This window comes from Ovis aries, chromosome 1, assembly GCF_016772045.2.
Source record: "Ovis aries strain OAR_USU_Benz2616 breed Rambouillet chromosome 1, ARS-UI_Ramb_v3.0, whole genome shotgun sequence".
NCBI classification, from domain to species: domain Eukaryota; kingdom Metazoa; phylum Chordata; class Mammalia; order Artiodactyla; family Bovidae; genus Ovis; species Ovis aries.
Genome location: NC_056054.1, coordinates 93,834,354 through 93,857,833, shown reverse-complemented (window position 1 = coordinate 93,857,833; position 23,480 = coordinate 93,834,354). Strand labels below are relative to the sequence as shown.

The following is a 23,480-nucleotide window of genomic DNA, read 5'->3' as shown; positions in this document are numbered from 1 at the left end:
TGAAGTGACTTAGCAGCAGCAGCAGCAGGGGACACCTTATCTTCTGTTCTAACTGTAGGGAAAAGTGCAGATAAATAACCCCAAGTGAGGCTGATGTCAAAATTCAGCTGCTGGTGAGGATGGAGGTTCCCAACTCTGTGAAGGACGCTTAGAGGTGAAACTGGTTTTAGTAAGGAGATGGCAAGATCAGTTCCAAGCCTGCTGAGTTGTGATTCTAATCAATGACTGATACTATTTAATATTTAATATGTGTTGAGTGCTCACTCTGTGCCTGGCAACGTTCTAAGCATTTAAGTGCATCGCCTCACAGCTACCGTGCGAGGAAGCTGCTAATATTGCCTTCATTTGAGACAGACTGGGAGCTAAGAGGTGAAGCCATTTGCTCAGTGTCTTCCAGTTCCCAAGGAGCAGCGCTGTTACTCAACTCCAAGTGTTTCTGATGCCAGGGCCGTTAATCATTAAGTAGTTGCTGTGTGCATGCTAAGTCGCTTTAATTGCGTCTGACTATTTGTGACCTTGTGGACCAGACTCTTCTGTCCATGAGATTCTCCAGACAAGAATAAAGGAGTGGGTTGCCATGCCCTCCTCCAGGGGATCTTCCCAACCCAGGGATCAACTTGCTTCTCTTATGTCTCCTGTACTGGCAGGTGAGTTCTTTACCACTAGCGCCACCTGGGAAGTCCCATAGTTCTTAGGGAGGGTTTTTTTTTTTTTTCCAATGTCTTCCCCACAACCTCCTTAGAATATATCTCTTTTCTCTGATACTGATTCCATACTTGGTATGGAATTTTATCTGAGAAAATTCCTGCTAGCAGGCTGGTACATTCGCTCTTCCAGTTCACAGTATTTGAAGCTTGACAGGGGCTTTGCAGTGACATGTTGACAAACCCATTAGAGTGGGGTGGGGCTGGGAGATTTGTAGCATTTGCCAATTTTCATGGTGTAAATGTTCCTACCAGCACTGATTTCAAGCTGCTATGCCAGCTTGTACAATTTCTGGATATTTAATTGTAGATTCTGGTGCAGCCTGCTCCAGCACACCTTTGGGGTCCAGGGGACTGTACTGTATAGCTAAAAGAGCATCCATCCTAGCTGGGAATTCTGACTCCACAGCCAGACTGAGAGTGCAGACACTGGGGGGCTTCCGGGGCTCTTCCAGGTGTACTTTGAGAGGGTCCTTGGCTGCTTCTCCCTAGAGCTCTGGCCCTGGGCAGTCTGGGAGGTCTTACTGTGGCCTGTGGGCTCAGCAGTCCCTCGGATCACCTGTCACTCTTCTGGGGGGTGTCAGCGCACCTCCTGAAAAACAGCCCCATGTGACCAGCAGGTGGCAGCATTCTCACATTCAACACTCTGTGCCCAAGCAAAATGAGGAGCCTTTGTTCTGAATTCAGAGGTGGTGTCACCAAGAGAAAGGCCCAAAGGGGCAAGCTAATTGCCTGTCCTTAGCTGACCTTTGACTATAGAGCCAGTGGACAGGCTCCCACAGCTCAATATAATGAAAGTGATCTTAGAAAACGTCTCGACACCACTGCCTGCCTATCCTAGGAGCTTCGGTTTGGCATCATGAAAACAGGCACTGGGGTCCTTTCAGGAAAGGAGCTGAGGGCCAAGCAGAGGTTTCCAGCTCTAAGGGGGAAGCTCTTTATTCCATCTGCCGCTGCCCACAAGCCACACCTGTCTGCTTGACTCTCCTAGATGGTCAACTCCTGCTAAGGTGACCAGCTCTCCCAATTTGCCTGGGACTGTCCCGGGTTTAGTAGTGGAAGTCTCATGTCCTGGGAAACCCAGATCCTGGCAAACATGGCAGTTGGCCACCTGAACTCCTGGGCCCTGTCCTTGCCTGACACACAGTAGGTACTTCTTGTAGCGGTTGCTGCTGCGGATGAGTGTCCTGAAAGAGAGGGGCAATGTGGAAGTTGAGTGGGATCATGGAAAAGGAAGTGTTAGTAGCTCAGTCGTGTCCGACTCTTTGTGACCCCGTGAACTGTAGCCCGCCAGGCTCCTCTGTCCATGGGATTTTCCAGGCAAGAATACTGGAGTGGGTTGCCATGCCCTCCTCCAGGGGATCTTCCTGGCCTAGGGATCAAACCTGGGTCTCCCCAGGTTTTGCAGTCTCCCTGGGTATGCAGGCAGATTCGTTACTGTCTGAGCCACTAAGGAAGCTGACCAAATCCAACAAACAAAATTTGATTTCAGTTTATTAAAAGAAAATTACTCCCTTTGCTTTTTGTCAAAAGAAAGGGCTGGAATGTATGAGGGGGAAACTCCAGAACAGTCCCTTTCTCCTCTCTCCCTCCCTCCCAGTTGCCTCCTTCCTTCTCCTCCTCGCTGAAGCACATCTTTCATCTGGCACCTGATTCAGGGCCCTCCCAGAGTCCACAGCAGAGAACTCTGTGTTCCAGGGAAGGGTGGGGTGGCTGCAGGGGAGGGCGGCAGGGGCAGTGAAGCGGGCAGGCCGGAGGAGGGGTGAGGCAGGCAGAGGCTCTTACGCCCTGGAAATGGGGGAGCGATGAAAGTGGCCCCAAAGAGCCTGAGGCTCCATGGAGCCCTCAGCTGGTCTGCTCAGCTCCAGGCAGGTCCCCCTGTGGCTCAGGCCCCACTGTGATGTGGCTTATCTCCTTTTGCTCTGCTGAACCCTCTAGACAGTTCACTTCCACTCCAAGGGGCTAACTCAGGGGAGTGAGTCTCTGCAAACACTAACCTGCACTACGGCTTGAATCAGTGTAATCACTATGACTGAATCACTTTGCTTAAACCAATTAAAAGATGTGCAGATTCTTGGGTCCATTCACAAACAACTTCTTTCAGAAATCCAACCAGCCACAGCACATAGCCCAGGACCAAAAATGAGATCAAACCAGTCAATCCAAAAGGAAATCATCCCTGAATGTTCTTTGGAAGGACTGGTGCTGAAGCTCCAATACTTTGGCCACTTGATGCAAAAAGCTGACTCATTGGAAAAGACTCGGATGAAGAGAAAAACTGAAGGCAAAAGAAGAAGGGGATGACAGAAGATGAGATGGTTTGATAGCATCGCCAACTCAATGAACATAAATTTGAGCAAACTCTGGGAGAGAGTGAAGGACAGGGGAGCCTGGCATGCTGCAGTCCACGGATGGGGTCACAAACAGTCGGATATAACTTAGCAACTGAACAACAACATGAACAACAGAGTACCCACCACGTATTTCCAGATTCACTGATTGGTGACAAACATCAAGAAGACTGCTGTTGTCCACATCAAGGAATCTGATCATGCTTGAACATATTCATTGGCCACTGGTACAAATAACATTATAACATCAAAGAAATTTAAAATATCTCAATGTTGTTTTTAATGTTTGTCAATCTGATAGGTAGAAATTTTACAAACATATACTCCTTCTGGGAGCATAATTCATAATAACCACAAGATAGAAACCAAATGTCCATTAACAGATAAATGGATAAACAAGTTGTGATATATAAATACAGTGTAATACTAGCCAGCCATAGAAAGACATACAGTACTGAAACAGGCCAAAAAGTGTTTGCAAATCCTTCTTCCCTGGTCTGGACATTGGGATAAAGGAGAAACCTCTCACAGTGGCCCGCCAGTTCTGCACAGACTGTTCCTTGTCAGTTCTCCAACCTTATCTTGTACCGCTTCCCCAGCACTCACAGTGGAGTGACCCTGGCCATCCACCCATCCCTAGAAACACCATATTCTGTCCTGAGTTATAGTCTTCATTCAGGCTGTTCCCATTGCCTAGATGAGAATAGCAGGTGGAGGCTTCCCTGGTGGTTCCGTGGTAAAGAATCTGCCTGCCATTGCATTTGACCCCTGGTCTGGGAAGATCCCATGCCGTGGAGCAACTAAGCCCACGCGCCGCAGCTACTGAGCCTGGGCCTTACAGGCCAGGAGCTGCAACTAAACTAGTGAAGCCAGCTCACCCCAGAGCCTGCGCTTCGCCATGAAAGAAGCTGCCGCAGCGAGATGCCTCGCAGCTGGAGAGCAGCCCCTGCCTGCAATAACTGGAGAAAGGCCCGCACAGCAACGAAGACCCAGCACAGCCAAAAATAAGTGAATAACTAAAAATTAAAGAAGGAGAATAGCGGATGGGATCTGGCTTAGAAGGAGTGGTCCTAGAAGCCACTGCGAGAGGGTAAAATTGAAGCTTTAATGGGAAGGATGAGAAGGGAACCTGTCATCAAACTGGGGAGCAGGGAGAGACGTAAGGACACTTTCAACATGACAGGTATTAGCTCTTCTCTTGGTGCTAAGAAATATACATTTCTCTTAGGCTTTTTGTTTTAAAATTCCTGAATAACCCACCACTCCTCATGTCAAAATCTATCATTCTTGGTGGGTTGATATTTATATTCCACTGGTGATAAATTAATGTAGCATAGCCCTGATCTAGATAAAAATTGACCTTGCAGGTGAAATCCTGCCACCTCCTGTCTCCCAGCCAGACTTTGGATTTACTGGAGCCTGAATTAACCCTAGGAGCTCAAGAGGGACTCTAAAGACTTGATAAGTATTATTAATAGACATAATCTTTCACCTTTAAAGAACAAAGAGCAGGAGTTTGAGTTATTTTCAGCCACAAGATAAAAGGTAAATGGATCTGGGCTTTATTGAAGAAATGCTGGGTTTATGACCTGCAGTTGGCCAGGTAAGTTAAATCCTAGGTAGAGTGCACAGCAACTCTGGTTATTAAGGCATGGATATCTCTAGGTCTCCAGCGCTTTGGGGGGATGATGAAAGCCTTTACTGGTGTCAAAGAAGGGCCTTCACTTTATATCCAAGCTAGCGGAGTCTTAACTGTTCCACAGAGGCCGTAGCAGCTGAACCCAACGTAAGGCACAGGATGATTGCCCGAAAGGGATGTAGGCACAGAGGAGACGCCGATGCCAACTCCTCACTGGTGCTTTATTGAGCCATGAAATGACCCCCATGGAAATGGGTGTGCCTTGTCTATCTACGAAGCAGTCACCCTTGGGGTCCTGGGGATGGGCTGATCCCTTGGATTCGTATGGCCTTTGTTCCTTTCAAAGAGCTGCTGTCTGTAACTTCTTCCTTTCCAGGCTAGCTCCAGCCGTGTTCCCCTTATCCTCCTCGGACCAAGAGGCTGAGCATTTGGGAAGAGGTCCAGGGTCTGGGATCTCAAGGCAGCTACAAGGATGTAGGGTTATGGCTGCTTTCTGCTTTCATCTAAAACTGTAGTTTCCAGGTTGCCCTGGGTGAGGAGTCAAATGTTTGGAAGTGAAGGTATGGCCGTGGGGAGGGGAAGATGGAAGGAAAGGCTCCTCCACCCCATTTTGGTTCCCCTACAGACTCCCACCTCCCGCCCTGGGCAGTCTTATCCTGCTCCTTCCTGCCTGTGCCTGAAGAGGCCCCGGTGGCCTCAGCCCCACCAGCACCCCAGCCAGACTGCCCTTTTCACCTCCCCTGCCACTCGATTTCCTGTAAGAAACTCCACCCTTCCCAGAACACGGAGCTTAGTCCAGAGTTTGGGAGGCAGACACTGGGCGTGAGAGTGGAGGGCAGTCAGAGCTGGAAGCGAGGAGGAAAAAGAAGGGACTGTTTGATTTCTCCCTTGGGAGCCCTCTCTCCCACCTGTTGTCAAAGAGCCAAGAGACAGGGTTTTTAATGAAATGACATCTTGCTGGCCATGTTTGGTGATCCTTTGTAACCAACCCTCCCTTCACCTGACCTGGCCCCTGTGCTTTGATACCACCACCACCTACAGCGCATTAACTGAGTGCCAGTGGGTGCCAGGCACTGTGCCAGGCAGAGGGGCTAGGGATCTATGCTATACTGGACTTGGCCATCAAGGAAACAGCTAATAGTTATCGTGGGTATGCTACAGCAGGTGGTAGAAATATGAAAGCTCCCGACTGAGAATTGGAAACATAGTGGTTTTAGATGACGGGTCCCTTCCTCCTTAGAGGAGCCCCAGCTGCCTCTTCCCATGATGCCACCCAGGCATGTAGGGTGGGGAAGGGATGTTGAGACCATGACTTCTTTGTTGATCGATGGGGTTCTCATCATGTAATCCTGCCTGTCCCCGCAGGTGAAGGTCAGAAGGCCAGACAGCTTGCCCTGCAAGACCTCTTCTTTCTTTCCTTCTAAAAACATTTGTTTATTTGTTTAGCTGCACCGAGTCCTAGTTGCAGCACTCAGAATCTTCCATCTTCGTTGTGGCATGTGGAATTTTTAGTTGCGGCCTGTGGGATCTATTCATAGTTCCCTGACCAGGGATAGAACCTGAGCCCCCTGCATTGGGAGCACGAAGTCTTAGCCACTGGACCCCCAGGGAAGTCCCAGGATCTCTTTCCTTAAGGAAACATGGTCTGGGGCCCACATGAAGCCCTGGGTGGGTAGGTAGCAGCTCAGTACACACTAGTGAGCCCCTGGGCCAGCTGCTCTGTAAGTGGTTGTGTTGAAGTCAGGTCTACTTACCAATGGTTTTAATATGGACAAAGAACTAAATAGATAAATCAATATTAGGTGTAAAAATATATTCCAAAATGCAATTGTAAAATGTGATTGTGAATTAGGTAATTCTATCCTCTGCTGGAAATGTAAGCCAGGTTTTTGCTGGTACGTAAGCCAGGGTGTGTGGTGGAGCTTTGTACTGTTTTCTGATCACAGAGATACTTTAGCCATTACAGGGCATCCAGAACCTGATTCTTTCCCCTCTTCTTTTAGGAAAGCTACTACATGTGATGGTCCACAGGATAGTACATGGGGTTCTGTAAACTTGAACCACCTGGCCCATGATGTGATTGAGAAGAGTGGATGCAAGGACAGGAAAGAGAATTCAGAGAGCTGTAGTAACTGACAGGTGATTTCAATAAAGGCGAGGGTGTTTACACAGAGCCAGCTCATGATTATACAGAATATGAAATTATTATAATACATCCTGATAAAAATAATCAGCAGGAGAGGAAAAAGCCTGGCTTGGCAGGACTGATTTACATTGCAAATATCTTTCTCTTTGGCAGCTTGGCCACCGTCCCTCAGCCTCTCTGTGAGCTGGCCTCAAGGACTTGGGGCACAAGCATGCACAGGGTGGATGCCAGTTCTTGTGGGAGCATCTGGATGGCCTGGAGTGGGGGAGGGGACCAGTGAGTGTAGTCTCCTGGGGTTAGCCTCAGCTGTGGGCTTGAGGGTCGGAGGAGCTGGGTCATATCCTTGCAGAGCAAGGTGAAGGCTTGGCAGAAAGGAAGCACATGACTGATGCCTCTGTCCCCTTCTCAAACCTGTTTGCAGAAGGCCCTCCATTGCAGAGGGCTGCTGAGACATATGACACACTTCCAGCTGCTGAAACCATCAGTTAGACGCAGGGCTGGGATCTTTTTTTAAGTTAGTTTTAAAATTTCTTTTTGATTGAAGGATAATTGCTTTACAATGTTGGTTTCTGCTGTATATCAACATGAGTCAGCCATCGGTATACATATGTCCCCTCCATCTTGAACCTCCCTCCCACCCCATCCTACCCCTTTAGGTTGTTACAGAGCCCCTGGTTTGAGTTCCCTGAGTCGTACAGCAAACTACCACTGGGTATCTATTTTTACATATGGTAGTGAGTCGGACATGACTGAGCGACTGAACTGAACTGAACTAAGTGTCTGTTTTCACACTACTCTCTTAATTTATCCTATTTATTTTGGCCATGCTGGGCTTTCTCTAATTGAGGTGAGTGGAGGCAGCTCTCTAGTTGTGGTTTGTGCGGGCTTCTCATTGCAGTGGCTTCTCTTGTTGTGGCTCACGGGCTCTGGAGCACAGATTCAGTAGCTGTGGCACACAGGCTTAGTTGCCCTCTGGCATGTGGGGTCTTAGTTCCCCAAGCAAAATTATTAGTCACTCGGTTATGTTGGATTCTTTGCGACCCCATGGACTATAGCCCTCCAGGCTCCACTCTCCCTGGGATTCTCCAGGCAAGAATACTGGAGTGGGTAGCCATTCCCTTCTTCAAGGGATCTTACCAACAGGGATCAAACCCAGGTCTCCTGCATTGCAGGCAGATTCTTTACTGTCTGAGCCACCAGAGAAGCCTTAGTTCCTCAAACAGGGATCAACCCATGTCCCCTACATTGGCAGGTGGAATCTATATCCCTGGCCCATCAGGGAAGTCCAGGGCTGTTTTTTGGCTCTTTTATGAAGGTTAGGTGTTTGGTGAGCCCCTAGACACTAGTTGCACAGTTTCTCTTTCTGCATATTTTTCTGGGAAGAAAAAACACATCCCTTAGTTGTCAAGCACCCATGACGTCTCATGACACAAAGTAAGCAGAACATTCTGTTCACAACCACTCCCAGGAGAGCGGTCATTTTGAACTGGCTCAACCCAGCTTTCTACCAGTATGGCCCAGGGTAGGAGGACTGCCACCACCGCCCCCCCCCCCCCACCAAAGTTCTTAGGCCTGTTTGATCCAATGTAACCCATGGAATAAAACCCCATCAGCCCCCCTTCCCCCTTTCTCCCAGCCCTCCCCTTTTCTTCTCTTTCTTCCCTTTCCCTTCGCCAGTTTTGCCTTCTCTCTTCCCTTCTCACTTTCCCCCTCCCTAACCACCCTTACCCCGTGCTCACTCCTGCATCCCTTTCCTGTTCGCTTCTCTTGTGATGCGGACTTGACATATTAATCATTACAACAGCAGCTAAGAATTCCATCACGCTTCATTAATCCCAAGGAAAATACCATGTTAGCTGATGAGCCCTCCAGGGTACACTCATACATTCTTCCCGGGGTCCAGAACCCTGGCAATTTCTCACTTTGTACTTGTCAGGGAACAGGAGGCCACTGTGGAAGGTCACAGTGAGCCAAGGTGGGGATTGGCAAGGGGAGGGTGGGAATAATGGGGGTGGGCTCCAGTCCATGAAGGCATTAGTCACTCATCATGGACTCTGGCAGGACTCAGGCTATTCAAGGACTCCTGTTGGGGAGGGTGAGTTGTAAAATCCCATTAGGGCGGCCAAGGCCAGAACAGTGTGACTTTAATAGGGTTAAAGTTTGGCATTTTTACAGCTTTTTTATGATAAGGTTCTTAGTCACACGAAGGGGAAAGAACTAGAGTGGGTCTGTCCAAACTTAGCTGGTCAGACCTTAGGTGTGGTCACGCATGGCCTCCTGCCAGGTGGCCCAGGGTGTCCTTGGTCATGCTGTGGGTCCTGCTTTCCAGCTAAAAGTTCTGCCCTGCATGTCAGAAAGTCCGTTCACCCAACTCTAGCCATTCACCCAACTCTTCTCTAGGAAAAGTAGATCCAGGCAGCGATTTCAGACTGGGAAGTATCCTCAAGACATGCAGACTTGTTCAAGAGACGCAAAGGACTCATCCCTTAGCCAAAGGTGTCACCTGATCTTATGCCGTCATCCAGCCATCACCCATAGTAGCTGCAGGGGAGACAATTCCATTCCCAAAACACAGCTGGGTTTGGATGCCTTGGTTAATATCCTCCGGCTTCCCTGGTGGCTCAGACGATAAAGAATTGGCCTGCAAGTCGGGATATGCAGGTTTGATCTCCAGGGAAGATCTCCTGGAGAAGGGAATGGCAACCTACTCCATTATTCTTGCCTGGACAATTCCATGGACAGAGGAGCTTGGCAGGTTATAGTCCATGGGGTCACAGAGAGTCAGACACAACTGAGCAACTAATACTTTCACTTTCCAGCCTAGAATTTGCTATTGTCCATCTGGATCTGTCCATCCTTCAAATGGCCCCTCCTTTGGGAGACCTTCTCAAACTCTATCCTCGTTTTCTGACCACAGGAAGAATTCATTTCTCTCCTCTACCTCCAAGGAGCTTAGGCCATACTTCTCAGCAGCACCTGCCCCAGTGTAAGGCATTCCTTGAAACACGCCTTTGGCCCCACTGGACTGTGAGTTATCCATGCAGCACTCACCTATGCCTTGTTTAATTTGATTAAGCAACCTGGTACCAAGTAGATGCCCATAAACATTGAATGAAGGTATGATTTAGCAGGAGACCCTACTCTTTTTCTACGTAAACAGCCTAAACACCATGTCTTCTATGTATGAATCATCTTTGCTCACAAAGAATATTAAAAAGTATAATTTCTTTTTTTAATTTTAAAAACTGAAGTGTAGTTTATTTTACAGTGTTACATTCTTTCTGGTGTACAGCAAAGTGATTCAGTTGATATATAAATGTCTTTGATTCTTGTACATTGTAATTTATTACAAGGTATTGAATATAGTTCCCTGTGCATATTATACAGTAAGTCCTTTTTGATTATCTATTTTATATATAGTAGTTTGTATCTGCTAATCCCAAACTCCTAGTTTATTCCCCCCCACCTACTTTTGGTAACCATAAGTTTGTTTTCCAAGTCTAAGAGTCTATTTCTGTTTTGTAAATAAGTTCATTTGTACCATTATTTTTAGATTCCACGTATGAATGATATCATATGATATTTATCTTTCTCTGTCTGACTTCATTTAGTATAATAATCTCTAGGTCCGAGGAGAATATAGGCAAAACACTCTCCGACATAAATCACAGCAGGATCCTCTATGATCCACCTCCCAGAATACTGGAAATAAAAGCAAAAATAAACAAATGGGGTCTAATTAAAATTAAAAGCTTCTGCACAACAAAGGAAAATATAAGCAAGGTGAAAAGACAGCCTTCTGAATGGGAGAAAATAATAGCAAATGAAGCAACTGACAAGCAACTAATCTCAAAAATATACAAGCAACTTACGCAGCTCAATTCCAGAAAAATAAACGACCCAATCAAAAAATGGGCCAAAGAACTAAATAGACATTTCTCCAAAGAAGACATACGGATGGCTAACAAACACATGAAAAGATGCTCAGCATCACTCATTATTAGAGAAATGCAAATCAAAACCACAATGAGGTACCACTTCACACCAGTCAGAATGGCTGCGATCCAAAAATCTGCAAGCAATAAATGCTGGAGAGGGTATGGAGAAAGGGAACCCTCCTACACTGTTGGTGGGAATGCAAACTAGTACAGCCACTTTGGAGAACAGTGTGGAGATTCCTTAAAAAATTGCAAATAGAACTACCTTATGACCCAGCAATCCCACTGCTGGGCATACACACCGAGGAAACCAGAATAGAAAGAGACATATGTACCCCAATGTTCATCGCAGCACTGTTTATAATAGCCAGGACATGGAAACAACCTAGATGTCCATCAGCAGATGAATGGATAAGAAAGCTGTGGTACATATACACAATGGAGTATTACTCAGCCGTTAAAAAGAATACATTTGAATCAGTTCTGATGAGATGGATGAAACTGGAGCCGATTATACAGAGTGAAGTAAGCCAGAAAGAAAAACACCAATACAGTATACTAACATATATATGGAATTTAGAAAGATGGCAATGACGACCCTGTATGCAAGACAGCAAAAAGACACAGATGTGTATAACGGACTTTTGGACTCAGAGGGAGAGGGAGAGGGTGGGATGATTTGGGAGAATGGCATTGTAACATGTATACTATCATGTAAGAATCGAATCACCAGTCTATGTCCGACGCAGGATACAGCATGCTTGGGGCTGGTGCATGGGGATGACCCAGAGAGATGTTATGGGGAGGGAGGTGGGAGGGGGGTTCATGTTTGGGAACGCATGTACACCCGTGGTGGATTCATGTCAATGTATGGCAAAACCAATACAGTATTGTAAAGTAAAATAAAGTAAAAATAAAAATTAAAAAAAAAATCTCTAGGTCCATCCACATTGCCACAAACGGCATTATTTCATTCTTTTTTAGGGCTGAATGGTATCTCACTGTATATATGTGCCAATCTTCTCTCTCCATTCATCTGTTGGCAGACACTTAGATTGCTTCCATGTCTTAGCTATTGTAAATAGTGCTGCTATAAACATTGGAGGGTATGTACCTTTTCGAATTAGAGTTTCCTTCAGGTATATGCCCAGGAGTAGGATTGCTGGAAAAGTATAATTTCTAAATAGGTTACTAGTTTGTTGAAGGTGGAATTTGTGTCAGTCCTTGAATCCATAGCATCTGCCATAATATGTTCATTAGTGTAAATTTGCATCAGATGGTCCTGTCTGTGTCTGTTAGGCCATAATGTTGAATCACTTGCAAACGTATTTCCTCAGGGTAGACAAGTCAGATTAACCATGGTGAGTAGGTACCTACTCTGTGTCCGAGTTGACAGCAGGCCCCACGGAAATGCACAGTGAGAGGTCTCTCCCTATTGGGAACAAAGTCTAGGTGCTGCGGAGATGTGGTCAGGTGTTAAACGCATGTGAGTTCCTTGCGTGTGGGCCAGCTGTGAGCTTCTGTGTGGGGCTACTGAGAGGAAGGCACAGCACGCCTGGCTCAGCTGGGGAGCTGAGCCATCCACAGCTGGATGAGCTCCAAACACACCTAAGGCTTGACTAGGTGTGCACGGGCCCCCAGTGTCATCGTGTGCCGAACCCTTGGGGCCTTCCAGTCTGTAAGAGCAGGAGCGGGGGAAACACTGTAGGGAAGTGGAGACCACCAGGAAGGAGGACCTGGCCCATTCCTGACGCGTGGGGTTGGTGGACTTAAATGCCACTTTGCTTTTGGGGTATAGCTGGAATTTTTCTTTTGGGCCTGAGATGGATATGAACCATTAAGGCTTCTATGAGTGGAACTGATTCTGCAGTGAGGCCCTGGGAGCACTCTTTCAGGGCTCCTTAGATGAGGGGTACCCAGGCCTAGGCTGGACCTCTTGGGGTGACTTTGGACCAGAGTGGACCCTCCTTAAGGCATATTCTTGCCTCAGGACCAGCCAGAACTATGCTTAACTGCATAACTGGGAGAAGGAGCAGTGGGTGACATCTCCAGGGTGGCTGGTGCTAAGGATGGGAAAGAATCACCCATACGTCAGTTCACACTCATTGCCCCCAGACTCAGCACTTTAGTCCCCAGCATGAAAGCTTGTTGTATGGTGGCCAGGAAACAGGAGGCATGGGGGCTCAGTGCAACATCTGGGAACTGCCCTTCCATAGTTGTTCCATTTGGCTTTCTCATGCAAGAAGCCTGAGATATTGGAGCACAGCCTGGTGAGGGGACTTCGCCTCCCTGGGGGCCTTGGAGGGGCTGTGGATGGTCTCCTGTGTTTGCCTTGGAGCCTGGACAAAGGTGAACTGGGGCTTCTCTGGTAGCTCAGATGATAAAGAATCGCCTGCAATGCAGGAGACCTGGGTTCAATCCCTGGGTCGAGAAGACCCCCTGGAGAAGAGCTTGGCAACCCATTCCAGTATTCTTGCCTAGAGAATTCTATAGACAGAGGAGCCTGGCAGGGTATTGTCCATGGGATTGCATAGTTGGACACCACTGAGCGACTAACACACACTCAACATGCTGGACGAAGATGGCGATCAGGAAGGGTCCAAGGACACATGGCACCCACGTGGAGAAGGATCAGGCTGACATTCCTACAAAACACGCTAGGGACCAGGCTGACATTCCTACAAAATGTGCTCTCTGGATCCCAAGCCCTCCACAGGGGCAGGAGATATCCCTGGACACACCCCTCCTGGCCCTGTGTGCCCTTGGCTGCACTGGAGAGGCAGGTCGCCTTTGCCCCCGCCACTCCCCGCTCGTGAATGAGGCTCGTGACTCACATCTGCTCGGCCAAGCAGCCACAGTTAGGGGAGCCTCATTCAAATGCCAGGCAGACGCAAATAGCACGCTCTGCTCGCCTATGAATAGCCTGCCCAGCTGTTCTGCAGGAGGCCAAGCCGCATTCTCATCCAAAGTACATTTGTTCTTATTTATGAGCTGCATCATACACCATCGGCAGCCTACCTTTGGCCCTTCAAGGCCAGCTTCGTGCGTGTTCTTTGTTCCCTCAAGTCTCGCCAAGTGAAATATTAACTACTGGTGGGACAAAGGGCCTGGGAGCCTCTGAAGGCAGGGTTGATGAAGAAGGATACCTGGAGGGAGGGTTGTTCACTGACCTGGAATTTTCCATTGCTCTGAAGCTCACATGACCGGGGCAGTGTTTTCTGCAAGCCACGTAGCGAAGGTGGGTGCCAAGTGCCGGGTGCTTAGGCACTGGAGGGTGGGTGACCACAGCTGTTTATAGCATCATGGCCACTGGTCAGACTGATCTTGCCCTTGCAAGGGGTCATGGAAAGGACCAGACCCAAGAGCCTGGAGACCCAGGGGTCAGCCTTGGCTCTGGGATAGCTTGGGGAGTCTTTTGGGGAGGCTAGTTGTCTCAGGGCCTCATTTCCCTTGGATGTAAAAAGCGAGATTGGAAGAGAAGCACAAAATCTCCTTTCTGACTCAGATATTTTCTGCCCTGGATGCTGAGACCCATGAACTCCACTTAGAGCTAACTGTGGTAATACATTCCGTAGGTTATTTTCATAACATCTTATGAACAAACTCGAACGTACTTCTTGGCCAACCCAGTATTTCTTTCTCATCTGTGAGAATTTACTAGGTCAGCTCTCTACTCCCTTTGCTTCTCTCGCCTTTCCCTTCTCTCCATCTGCCTCACTGCTGTGCCTTCCTTTATCTCACTTCCCTTATCCTTACCTTAGAGCTGCGGACGTCACCTTGGAAGCTGAAACACAATCACGTGTCTTCTGTGGACCCAAGTCAAGTGGACCCATGTCTCACTTTCCAGCTCTACTTCCGGGCTTCCCTGGTGGTTCAGACAGTAAAGAATCTGCCTGCAATGAAGGAGACCTGGGTCCTTAGCTATGTGACCTTGGCCAAACGATTTGTCTGGGTGTTAATTCCTCATCTATCAGAAGGGAATCATATTAGGGTTTGGGGAAGAATTATACACAATAACTCATGCGTGAAGGCTCCTTAAATACAAGCCCTTATATGATTGGAACTTAAAAGCTGGCATACGTAAATAACTCATTCTTTAGCCTCTATTTCTGCTAATAGGGATACTCTCCTCCTATTCCAACCTACTCAACCATAAGGGCAGACCTGACGCTCACTCATTCGATTTCAAGTTCCAGGAAGGTATGGTCCCTTATCTCTTTCATCAGCGAAGCCTGAATACTTAGCCAAAGCCTGGTCACAGTGAAGACGCTCACTAAATATTGTTGAGTGTTGAATGAATGAAGATAAGCTGACCTCTTCAGGTAGTTAAACGCATGTGCTTTGGAATCAGATAAAACTGAGTTTGGATTTTGCTCCACCTCTTAATAGATGCATGGTTATAACTTCTCTGAGCTTCAGTTTCCCCATCTTTGAAATAAGCGCATCTGTCCAAATAGTGCTGTGGTGAGGGTTTGCCAAGATGACATATGTAAATACCTATATCAGTGTCTGACAAGAGGTTACATTTTAATTGCAACTGCCCGGAGATCACTGAGGATGGGCCTTCCCCAGGGCCTCCCAAATCTGAACGACTTTATGGCTGCCAGAGCCTGGAGCCTTTCCAGTCATTCTGAGTGGGGATCTCAGATATGGATTGAGGTGGCTTGCGGTCACAATGATTGCTCACTCCTGGCGCCTATCCCCACACACTTACTGAGGCTTCAAAACCCATTAGGCTCTCAAACATTCAGTACTTCAGTTTCCCAGAAAAAGCATGACTTATGTTGGCTAGATTATAAATACCTTCTACAATTTACTGTTTCCCATTACGGTACCCCTAGTTGCTCTTGCACTTGGTCTTGGAGATCGGCCACCATCAGTTAGTTGATCTCATACTATCTGCAAAGGCAAGGGAAACAATGGCCTCTCTACAGGACTTTGCCTTCCCACAAGCTCAGGGGCCACAAACCTTGCCTGCTGGTGTGGAAAAGCAACCGCCCCGGCTTCTGAGGATGTTCAGCTGAGAAATCCAATACAGGCACATATTCACTGGTAGTGTCTGTGCTTTTAGAGTCCGCAGCACCGCCTGAAAGAATGCATCATTTCATCCTTTAGCAGGGTTGCAAGTGGTAATTTGTAAAAGGTTCTGCAGAGATACTGGAAAAGTTGGTGAATAAATTCAGATTAGAGGGAAAATGCAGGAGAGACTTTTTTTTCTTTTACTAGTGACTGCATGTGTCTATGGAGACCTGAAGAGTGTCTTGAATTTATTAAGCCAAAAGTCTGCAATTTAAAAATATCACTGTTGGCCCATTCCCACCAATTGATCTGGGACTGAAGTGACTTTTCAAGGGGGTGGAGTGTGATGGGGTCGAGGGCTATAAAGGGGGGAGTCCATGGAATAATGGAATGAACATAGGCAGGCTCAGTCTCCTCAGTCGTGTCCCACTCTCTACGACCCCGTGGACTGTAGCCCTCTAGGCTCCTCTGTCCATGGGATTTCTCAGGCAAGAATACTGGGGTGAGTTGCCATTCCTTTATCCAGGGGATTTTCCTGACACAGGGATATAACTCACATCTCCTGCACCTCCTGCATTTGGGAGGTGAATTCTTTGCCACTGAGTCACCTGGGCTTCTCATTGAACACAGGACTGTGGGTCAAAACCTTAGGTTTAAACCTCTATCTTGTCCTAATTGGTCATACCTTTGATTGATGTGGCATCACCCTCTAGTGCCTCCATTCGTCTGGTCTTTGTGAGCAACACAGGGATGTGTGGCCATTGGCAGAGTTTATGGTTTGAGTGTATGCCCAGCCATGGTGGGTGGGAAGCCACAGGAGATGCCTGCAGGCAGCCAGGGCAGGCGGTCCATAGTCTTGTTCTACGGCCTCTTTGCAGGGCTCAGGGTCCTTTTGAGGGAGGAAAACGGAAGGGAGAACTTGTGGGGGAATTGGGGCCTACTCCAGCACATGGCAGCGTTGTGCTGATGATTCAGCCAATGAGCACGTCTTTTGCCGCCCAGACAGGATTTCACAGGTGTTCAAGAGCTTCTTCCCTCATCACAAGGCAGTTGTGACTGAAGGGGAGGGAGGAGGGAGATGGAGCAGACTGCGGAGAACACACAGCCCAAGTGTGGATGTTGGGGTGAGAGGGTGTTGAGGAGAGAAAGAGAGAGACTGGGGGAGAAGCAGAGGGGAGAGCTACCGGAGGGGAAGGGAAGGAAAAGTGGAAGGGGAGGAGGACCAAAGAAGCAGAGTGAGCCTTCAGGATCAGCAGTCACTCAGCCCAGGTCATAGCTGATGTCAAGCTCCTGCAGAGGAACTCTGAGTATCCCCCGAAACACAGGTCCTGGAAGACAGATCCCCAGGGCCTCTGGCAATAGGAGTAGTTACAGAATTTATGGGGGGAGCAAAACCAAAAAAAAAAAAAGCCTCAGTAAACAAAATAAATGGCATCCCAATGCAATTTTTAAATAGACTCTATTTTTTTAGAGCAATTTTAGGTTCACAGCACAACTGAACAGGAGGTATAGAGATTCCTCCTATACGTCATGACCCTGCCCACGCATAGCTTCCCCCATAATTAACACCCCCACCAGAGTGGTGTGTTTGCAGTAACTGATGCACCTACACTGAAACAGCATCATCTAAAGTCTATGGTTCCCATCAGGGTTCGCTCTTGGTGGGTTTTGACTAATATGTAATGACACGTATCCACCATTATAGTATCATAATGAGTCGTTTCATTTCCCTAAAAGGCCTCTTCACATTCCAGGATGTCTGGCTCTAGGTGAGTGATCACACCATCGGGATTCATCTGGCCGTGAAGCTCTTTTCTGTATAATGCTTCTGTGTATTCTTTTTACCTCTCCTTAATATCTTCTGCTTCTGTGAGGTCCAGACCATTCTGTCCTTTATTGTGCTGATCTTTGATTGCATATAACCAGTGTCCAGTAAATACTTTCCAGTAACTATGGCCTAGTGACTGACAGTGGCCTGGGACAACTAGACACATGGCCTAGGCTTTATTCAAGAACTGAGATCTCCCTTTTATCTTCTCTCTCTGGCCAGTGGCATCCGTGTGGGCTGAACCTTTGAGGTATAATAGGTGTATTTTTCACAATGTGCTGAATTGCCACTGCCTTTTATTTTAACTTTCAAAATATAACTTTGAGGAATTAAGAATTGTTACATAATTGTGGGGGCTTCCCAGGTGGCTTAGAGGTAAAGAATTTGCCTGCAGACACAGGAGAGGCAGGTTCAGTCCCTGGGAGGGAAGATCCGCTGGAAGAGGAAATGGCCACCCACTCCAGTATTCTTGCCTGGAGAAACCCATGGACAGGGGAGCCTGGCAGGCTGAGAATCAGACACGATTGAGCGACTGAGCATGCATATAATTGTGGACAATATCAATGCGATGCTTAAGAAGCAGCTTAAAAGTGTGCTACTTGAATATATCTTTCCCATTTCAAACAGCTATACTGAATAACAGATACCTTAGTGAAGCAGTCATATTATAATTTATTAATCAGCAAAGTTTCAAGAGTGTAGATCTGATAACATAAAAATTACGGCCTTAAGGTGGAGGGTCATGAAAGAGTAGATTCATCATTTTAAGTCCTAGGTCCTCTGTTTACCTGTTATAAATCCCTGGCCAATTTTCTTATTCTCTATGGGCATTTTCTCATCTGTAAAATGGAAACAGTGTAATGCCTGACCTGCTTACCACACCAGAGCTATTGTGAAGATCAAATGAAATCACAGAAGTGAAATATTTTGCAAGTCATACAGTGCTGCACAAATATAATTACTATCATTAACTGGAGTCACAATCATATAAAAAATGAGATATGAATAGTAATTACATAGAACGCAGAATGCTAGATTTCTAGGATTATGCAGGTAGCAGTGAAAGCCCCCCTTCATTATCCTATGCCCTTCAACCCAGAAAATGAAGAGCATAGAAATGGGAGAAAATTCTAGAACTTAAATGGGTAAAAGCTGTCTCTAATGAATATGCTTAGCCATATGCAGTTGTAAACCAAAATGGTGTATGTGACTGAACAGTCTGGGAATACTCAAATAGAAATCAAGGTGATCTTGCTGTAATTTAAGGAAGACAGGCCCAAATGTGATTGCAAATCAGAAAGTGGGAAACTAATGGCTTATATGTCATGTTACTGTATCAACTACGACGCGACACTGCTTCCAAGAGGGGGAGGCGGGGGTGTCTACAGGGAGCCCACAGCAGAATTACCTGGAGACGGTGTAAGGGTGGATGTGGGTTTGTTAAATGCACTTTCCAGGATCCTACAACCCAGAACCATGAATCAGAATCACTAGCAGTGAGGTCAGGAAATCTACCTTTCAGATATACCCCAGGTTCCAGAACAGCTATTTTGTAGAGTCTGTTTGATAACAATCCACTTAGAGGCATCTCCTCATCTTAAGGCAAAAGCAACTTTGGAAAGATTTCAAAAGAGGAAACAAGTGATGTTGGGAAACTAGAACTTGTTTATAAAGGAAAATTAAATATGCATAGCCTTGGACTAGATGAAGTCATGACTATGGTTTATAAATATTTTAAAGGAACAAATTCAAGTGGTGGAATCTAAATATTTTATTCAGGTACTAGATGGCATAAGTAGGAGTAATGGAATGACATAGACAGAAGCACTTGGGCCAGACATCAAAGAAAACATCCGATAGTGTAAAAAAAACTGTTATAGAATCATTTCACATGGTTAAGTCAACCACAGTATCAGTCCGTTCAGTGGAAAAAAACAGTTGGGCAGCATTTGAAAAACAACCAAGTGAATGCTTACATTCTGTCTCTCTTCTTTTTAAATGGTTGTTTTGATGTCTGAAGCTTTGTTATTCCTAAGTCACAGGAATCAAGATGATTCTTAATAAATGAAAATATGACTCGTCAAAAATGTTTGGGACAGGAAGTGCCTACTGGTTCTGGCTGAGACTAGAAGGAGGAGAAGCAGAATGTTAGAATAAAACTGCCTTGAGCGAGCATCTTCATCTTGTCTTAGACCCCCTGTTGGAAATGGTATGAGCATCAAAGAAACTGGTTTTATGCCAGGCCCTGTCTCACTTAATCTGCATAACTTGGTCAGGCAAGTGTTATTATTCTCATTTCATGGATAAGGTAAGTCAGGCTTAAAGAGTGTGATTAACTAGGAAATCAAAGCCTGGAATTCGAACTCTCATCTATATGACTCCAAAGTCCATGCCTTTTCTCCTCCAGCAGTTTTTGGGTACAAAACACTATAATCCTCCCTAGTATTTCTTTCTGTATCTAAAAGTGACAAAATGAGCTAAAGAAGAATGACACCTACAGACGATTCAACTCTCTTCAACCTTGATATTGGGAAGCTTTGTGAGAAATTACTGTACTTGTCTCATTTCAGATCCAGTCATTGTCCATAAAACCTGATGATTTTGAATCCTGATAAAATCAGAGTTGGGCTTCCCTGGTTGCTCAGTGGGAAAGAATCTGCCTGCCAATGTAGCAGAGGTGGGTTCGATCCCTGGGTCAGGAAGATCCCCTGGAGAAGGAAATGGCAACCCACTCCAGTATTTTTGTTTGGACATGCCATGGACAGAGGAGCCTGGTGGGCTGCAGTCCATAAGGTCAAAAAAGAATCGGACACAACTTAGCAACTAAACAACAGCAAAACTCAGAGTTAATAGGGCAGCTAGTGGAAGGGAATGCCATTTGGACTATCGTTCAAGCCAAGATCTCAGAAACAGAAGTAATAATGACAGAAATGTGTCCTTCCCTTGACCATCCCTCTCTTTCCTCATCTTCCTCTTCTAACTCCACCGTCAACACCATCACCAGAACCACTACCTCCACCATCACTCGTTTATGAGGAAAATTTAATATCACCTATTTAATGTTCATGAACATTACTCCCCACCGCTCAACCCAAGGAAACCAAATCAATGTTCTTTACTGGATGCTTCTCCCTTTCACACCAGCCACACTTTGGGAGCATGAAGCAGATCCACTATACCAACAGAAAAATGAGAAGAACCACAGTTCCTTACTCCCACCTCTGCAAAAGAACAAGTCGTGTTCCAAATTGCTATGGCTTCAGAATCCCTGTGAACAGATATAAAGAGAGCTCAGCTTTCTTCACGCACTCTTGGGCAGCCCGGAAGCTACAGAATCATAGGGTTAAAGAAAGTGTCTGATAAGCCACAGACATTATGAAGCCGACCTGTCTCCACACGTGGCCCTGAGTGGGAGCTCAGAGACATGGGCTAAGAGGGCGCCTCCGAACCTGCCCTGAGCGTAAACACGTGACAAATATAGTTCTGCATCGAAGGCTTTGGCCCCACTGGGAAATCTCCAACTTGAAAACCTGCTGACATAAACAAGGGGAGAAGCTTGGTAGCCAGTCAGAAGCTTGTTGTTGGAAGCTGCAGGCTGACTTGAGCAACAGTGATTCTCCACAGCTCCCTAATTGCACCCTTGTCGGCATGGCCTAGGAAGCCCTTGAGGGGCCCCTGGGGCTTGTAACCAGCTCTGCTTAGGTCAGAGCTCCAGGTAAATAAGCCCCCTTGGGCCTGCAGATGTGTAAACAGCTCTGCACTGACATTCAAACATAAACTCAGTATTGAAACGCCACCAGATCTCAGATCCAGGAGTGCAGAAGAGGGGCTGGGCCTCCATCTGTGCCCAAGGAGAGGGCCTAGAGATGGGTTGCAAAATGTTGGGTGATTTATTAGTGAGCCAAGGATGAATGATATGAAAGAGGGAGTCCAGTGGGGAGACAGGCATGGAACCAGCTCTGACGTGGGGACATAGCTTAGAAAGGGAATGTATTGTCTACTGGGGTTGCCCCAGTAAAGACAAGTTTTGCTGACAAAGTAGAAGGAGCATGAAAGAGAAGGAGACTGGACAAGAGGGAAAGGGTAAGCTTCAGTAAAGAGCCAAGCGAGCCCGTCAAAGTGCCTTTCAAGGAACTTACTATTGTAAGGGGCGAGCTGAAATGGTTGTTCTTTGCCTGAGTCAAATTACAGTACGGAACTAAGTAGAATTAGGGTGTAATCCCAAAATACTGGGGTGTTCTGACCAATAAAACAATAAAAGGTTGAAGGTGAAATCTGATGAGGAAGGCACATACTGGAAGAAATCTTGGCTGTCACTGAGTCTAAGTCTCCACATCTTGACATTTAGGTAACTAACCAAGTCAGCGGAGGGAAGCAGTTTAAATACGACTGATGGACATTTCTCTATACACTGCCGGTTTTGTGTCTTGACTTCCCATTCTGGCGTGGTTGGTGTGACACCTGCTTCTACATCTTCGGCCAAGTCTCTCTGATACCTTCAGTCCTGCAAGAAATAACGTCAAGTCCTGTTCTTCCCACATTGTGGTTACCCTCAAAGGGAGAGATCCTTCCTTCCTAAGTGAGATCCCCAGCTAGGATCCCTCATGTTGCTCAAAAAGATACTGACTTCTGAATGCCACCCTGCAAAACATCTCTTTTTCCAGCTCAGCGGCCTTCCTGCCCATCATTTCGTTTTTTGTGCTCACTAGTCAAGCTCCTAAGCAGAAAGGAGCAGCAAGCCTTCCTGGTTTCATTCAAAAACATGGAGGAGTGTGGATGAGGACAGAATGGGACATGAGGGAAGCATGCAGAGTGCATAGTTGTTTAATTTCCCACCAACCACATAAAAAGAGCATGTATTTTCTGATTTTAACAGTTTCCAATTATATGTTATCGTGCAAAGGAGACACATCAGTGAGGCTGACAGTGAAGTGAGTTTCAAATTTTCCAAAACTATTTTTCACTAAGTTCACATGAGACTGTAGCTGGGTTCCCACAGGAAAAGGAACTCCTCCAATAATCAGAGGTGAAGACTCTTCAGGTGAAGAGGTTAAGAAAGTACCACTTCCGTGACAAACAGATTACTGTGTTATTCTAGCAGGGTTGTGCCTACCTGGAATCTGGGGGTGTGGGACAGAATGATACAAAGAAAAGGCTGCAGGATGTGGAGTTAAGCAGGTTTGGACCTCAGCTCTGTCTCTTATGTAACATTACCTGTAACATTAATTTTAAATTAAATTCAGTCAATTTTGGACTTCCCTGGCAGCCCAGTGGGAAAGAATCCATCTGCCAATGCAGGGGACATGGGTTCGATCCCTGGTCCAGGAAGATTCCACATGCTGAGGGGCAGTTAAGCCCACGGACCATAACTACTGAGCCCGGACTCTGGAGCCCTTGAGCCGCAACCACTGAGCGCATATGCTGCAGCTGCTGAAGCCAGTGCCCCAGAGCCTGTTTTCTGTAACAAGAGAAGCCACTGCAAGGAAAAGCCTGCACACCGCCATGAAGAGTAGCCCCAGCTCACCGCAACTAGAGAAAGCCTGTGTGCACCACCAAAGACCCAGTGCGACCAAAAATAAAATTTTAATTAAATTAAATTCTCTGTGCTTCAGTTTTCATACCCATGAAAAGGGGATCATCATACCTATTATGTAGGGTTATTATGAGGCTGAAATGAGATAATGTTGCAAAGTACTTGGTTATAGTTGGTACGTGTAAATGATGCTTAGTCTTACCCGACAACTCTCTTTCCTTTGGAGATAAGAACTAACTTGTTTTGTGCAGTAGTGTGCTATGTGCGGCTTCCTGGCTACAGACTGTCTACATATCATCACAGCTACTATTGACTAAAGACA

The 23,480-nt window shown here is 46.6% G+C and overlaps 1 long non-coding RNA gene across 1 annotated transcript; it reads left to right on the top strand.

The window, feature by feature from the left end:
• The first annotated feature begins 533 nt into the window (after nucleotides 1-533).
• LOC132658106 (uncharacterized) lies at nucleotides 534-23,222 on the top strand. The gene is made up of 2 exons (XR_009597171.1): nucleotides 534-647; nucleotides 22,892-23,222. It is a non-coding gene; the product is annotated as an uncharacterized LOC132658106 (long non-coding RNA).
• Nucleotides 23,223-23,480: the final 258 nt, after the last annotated feature.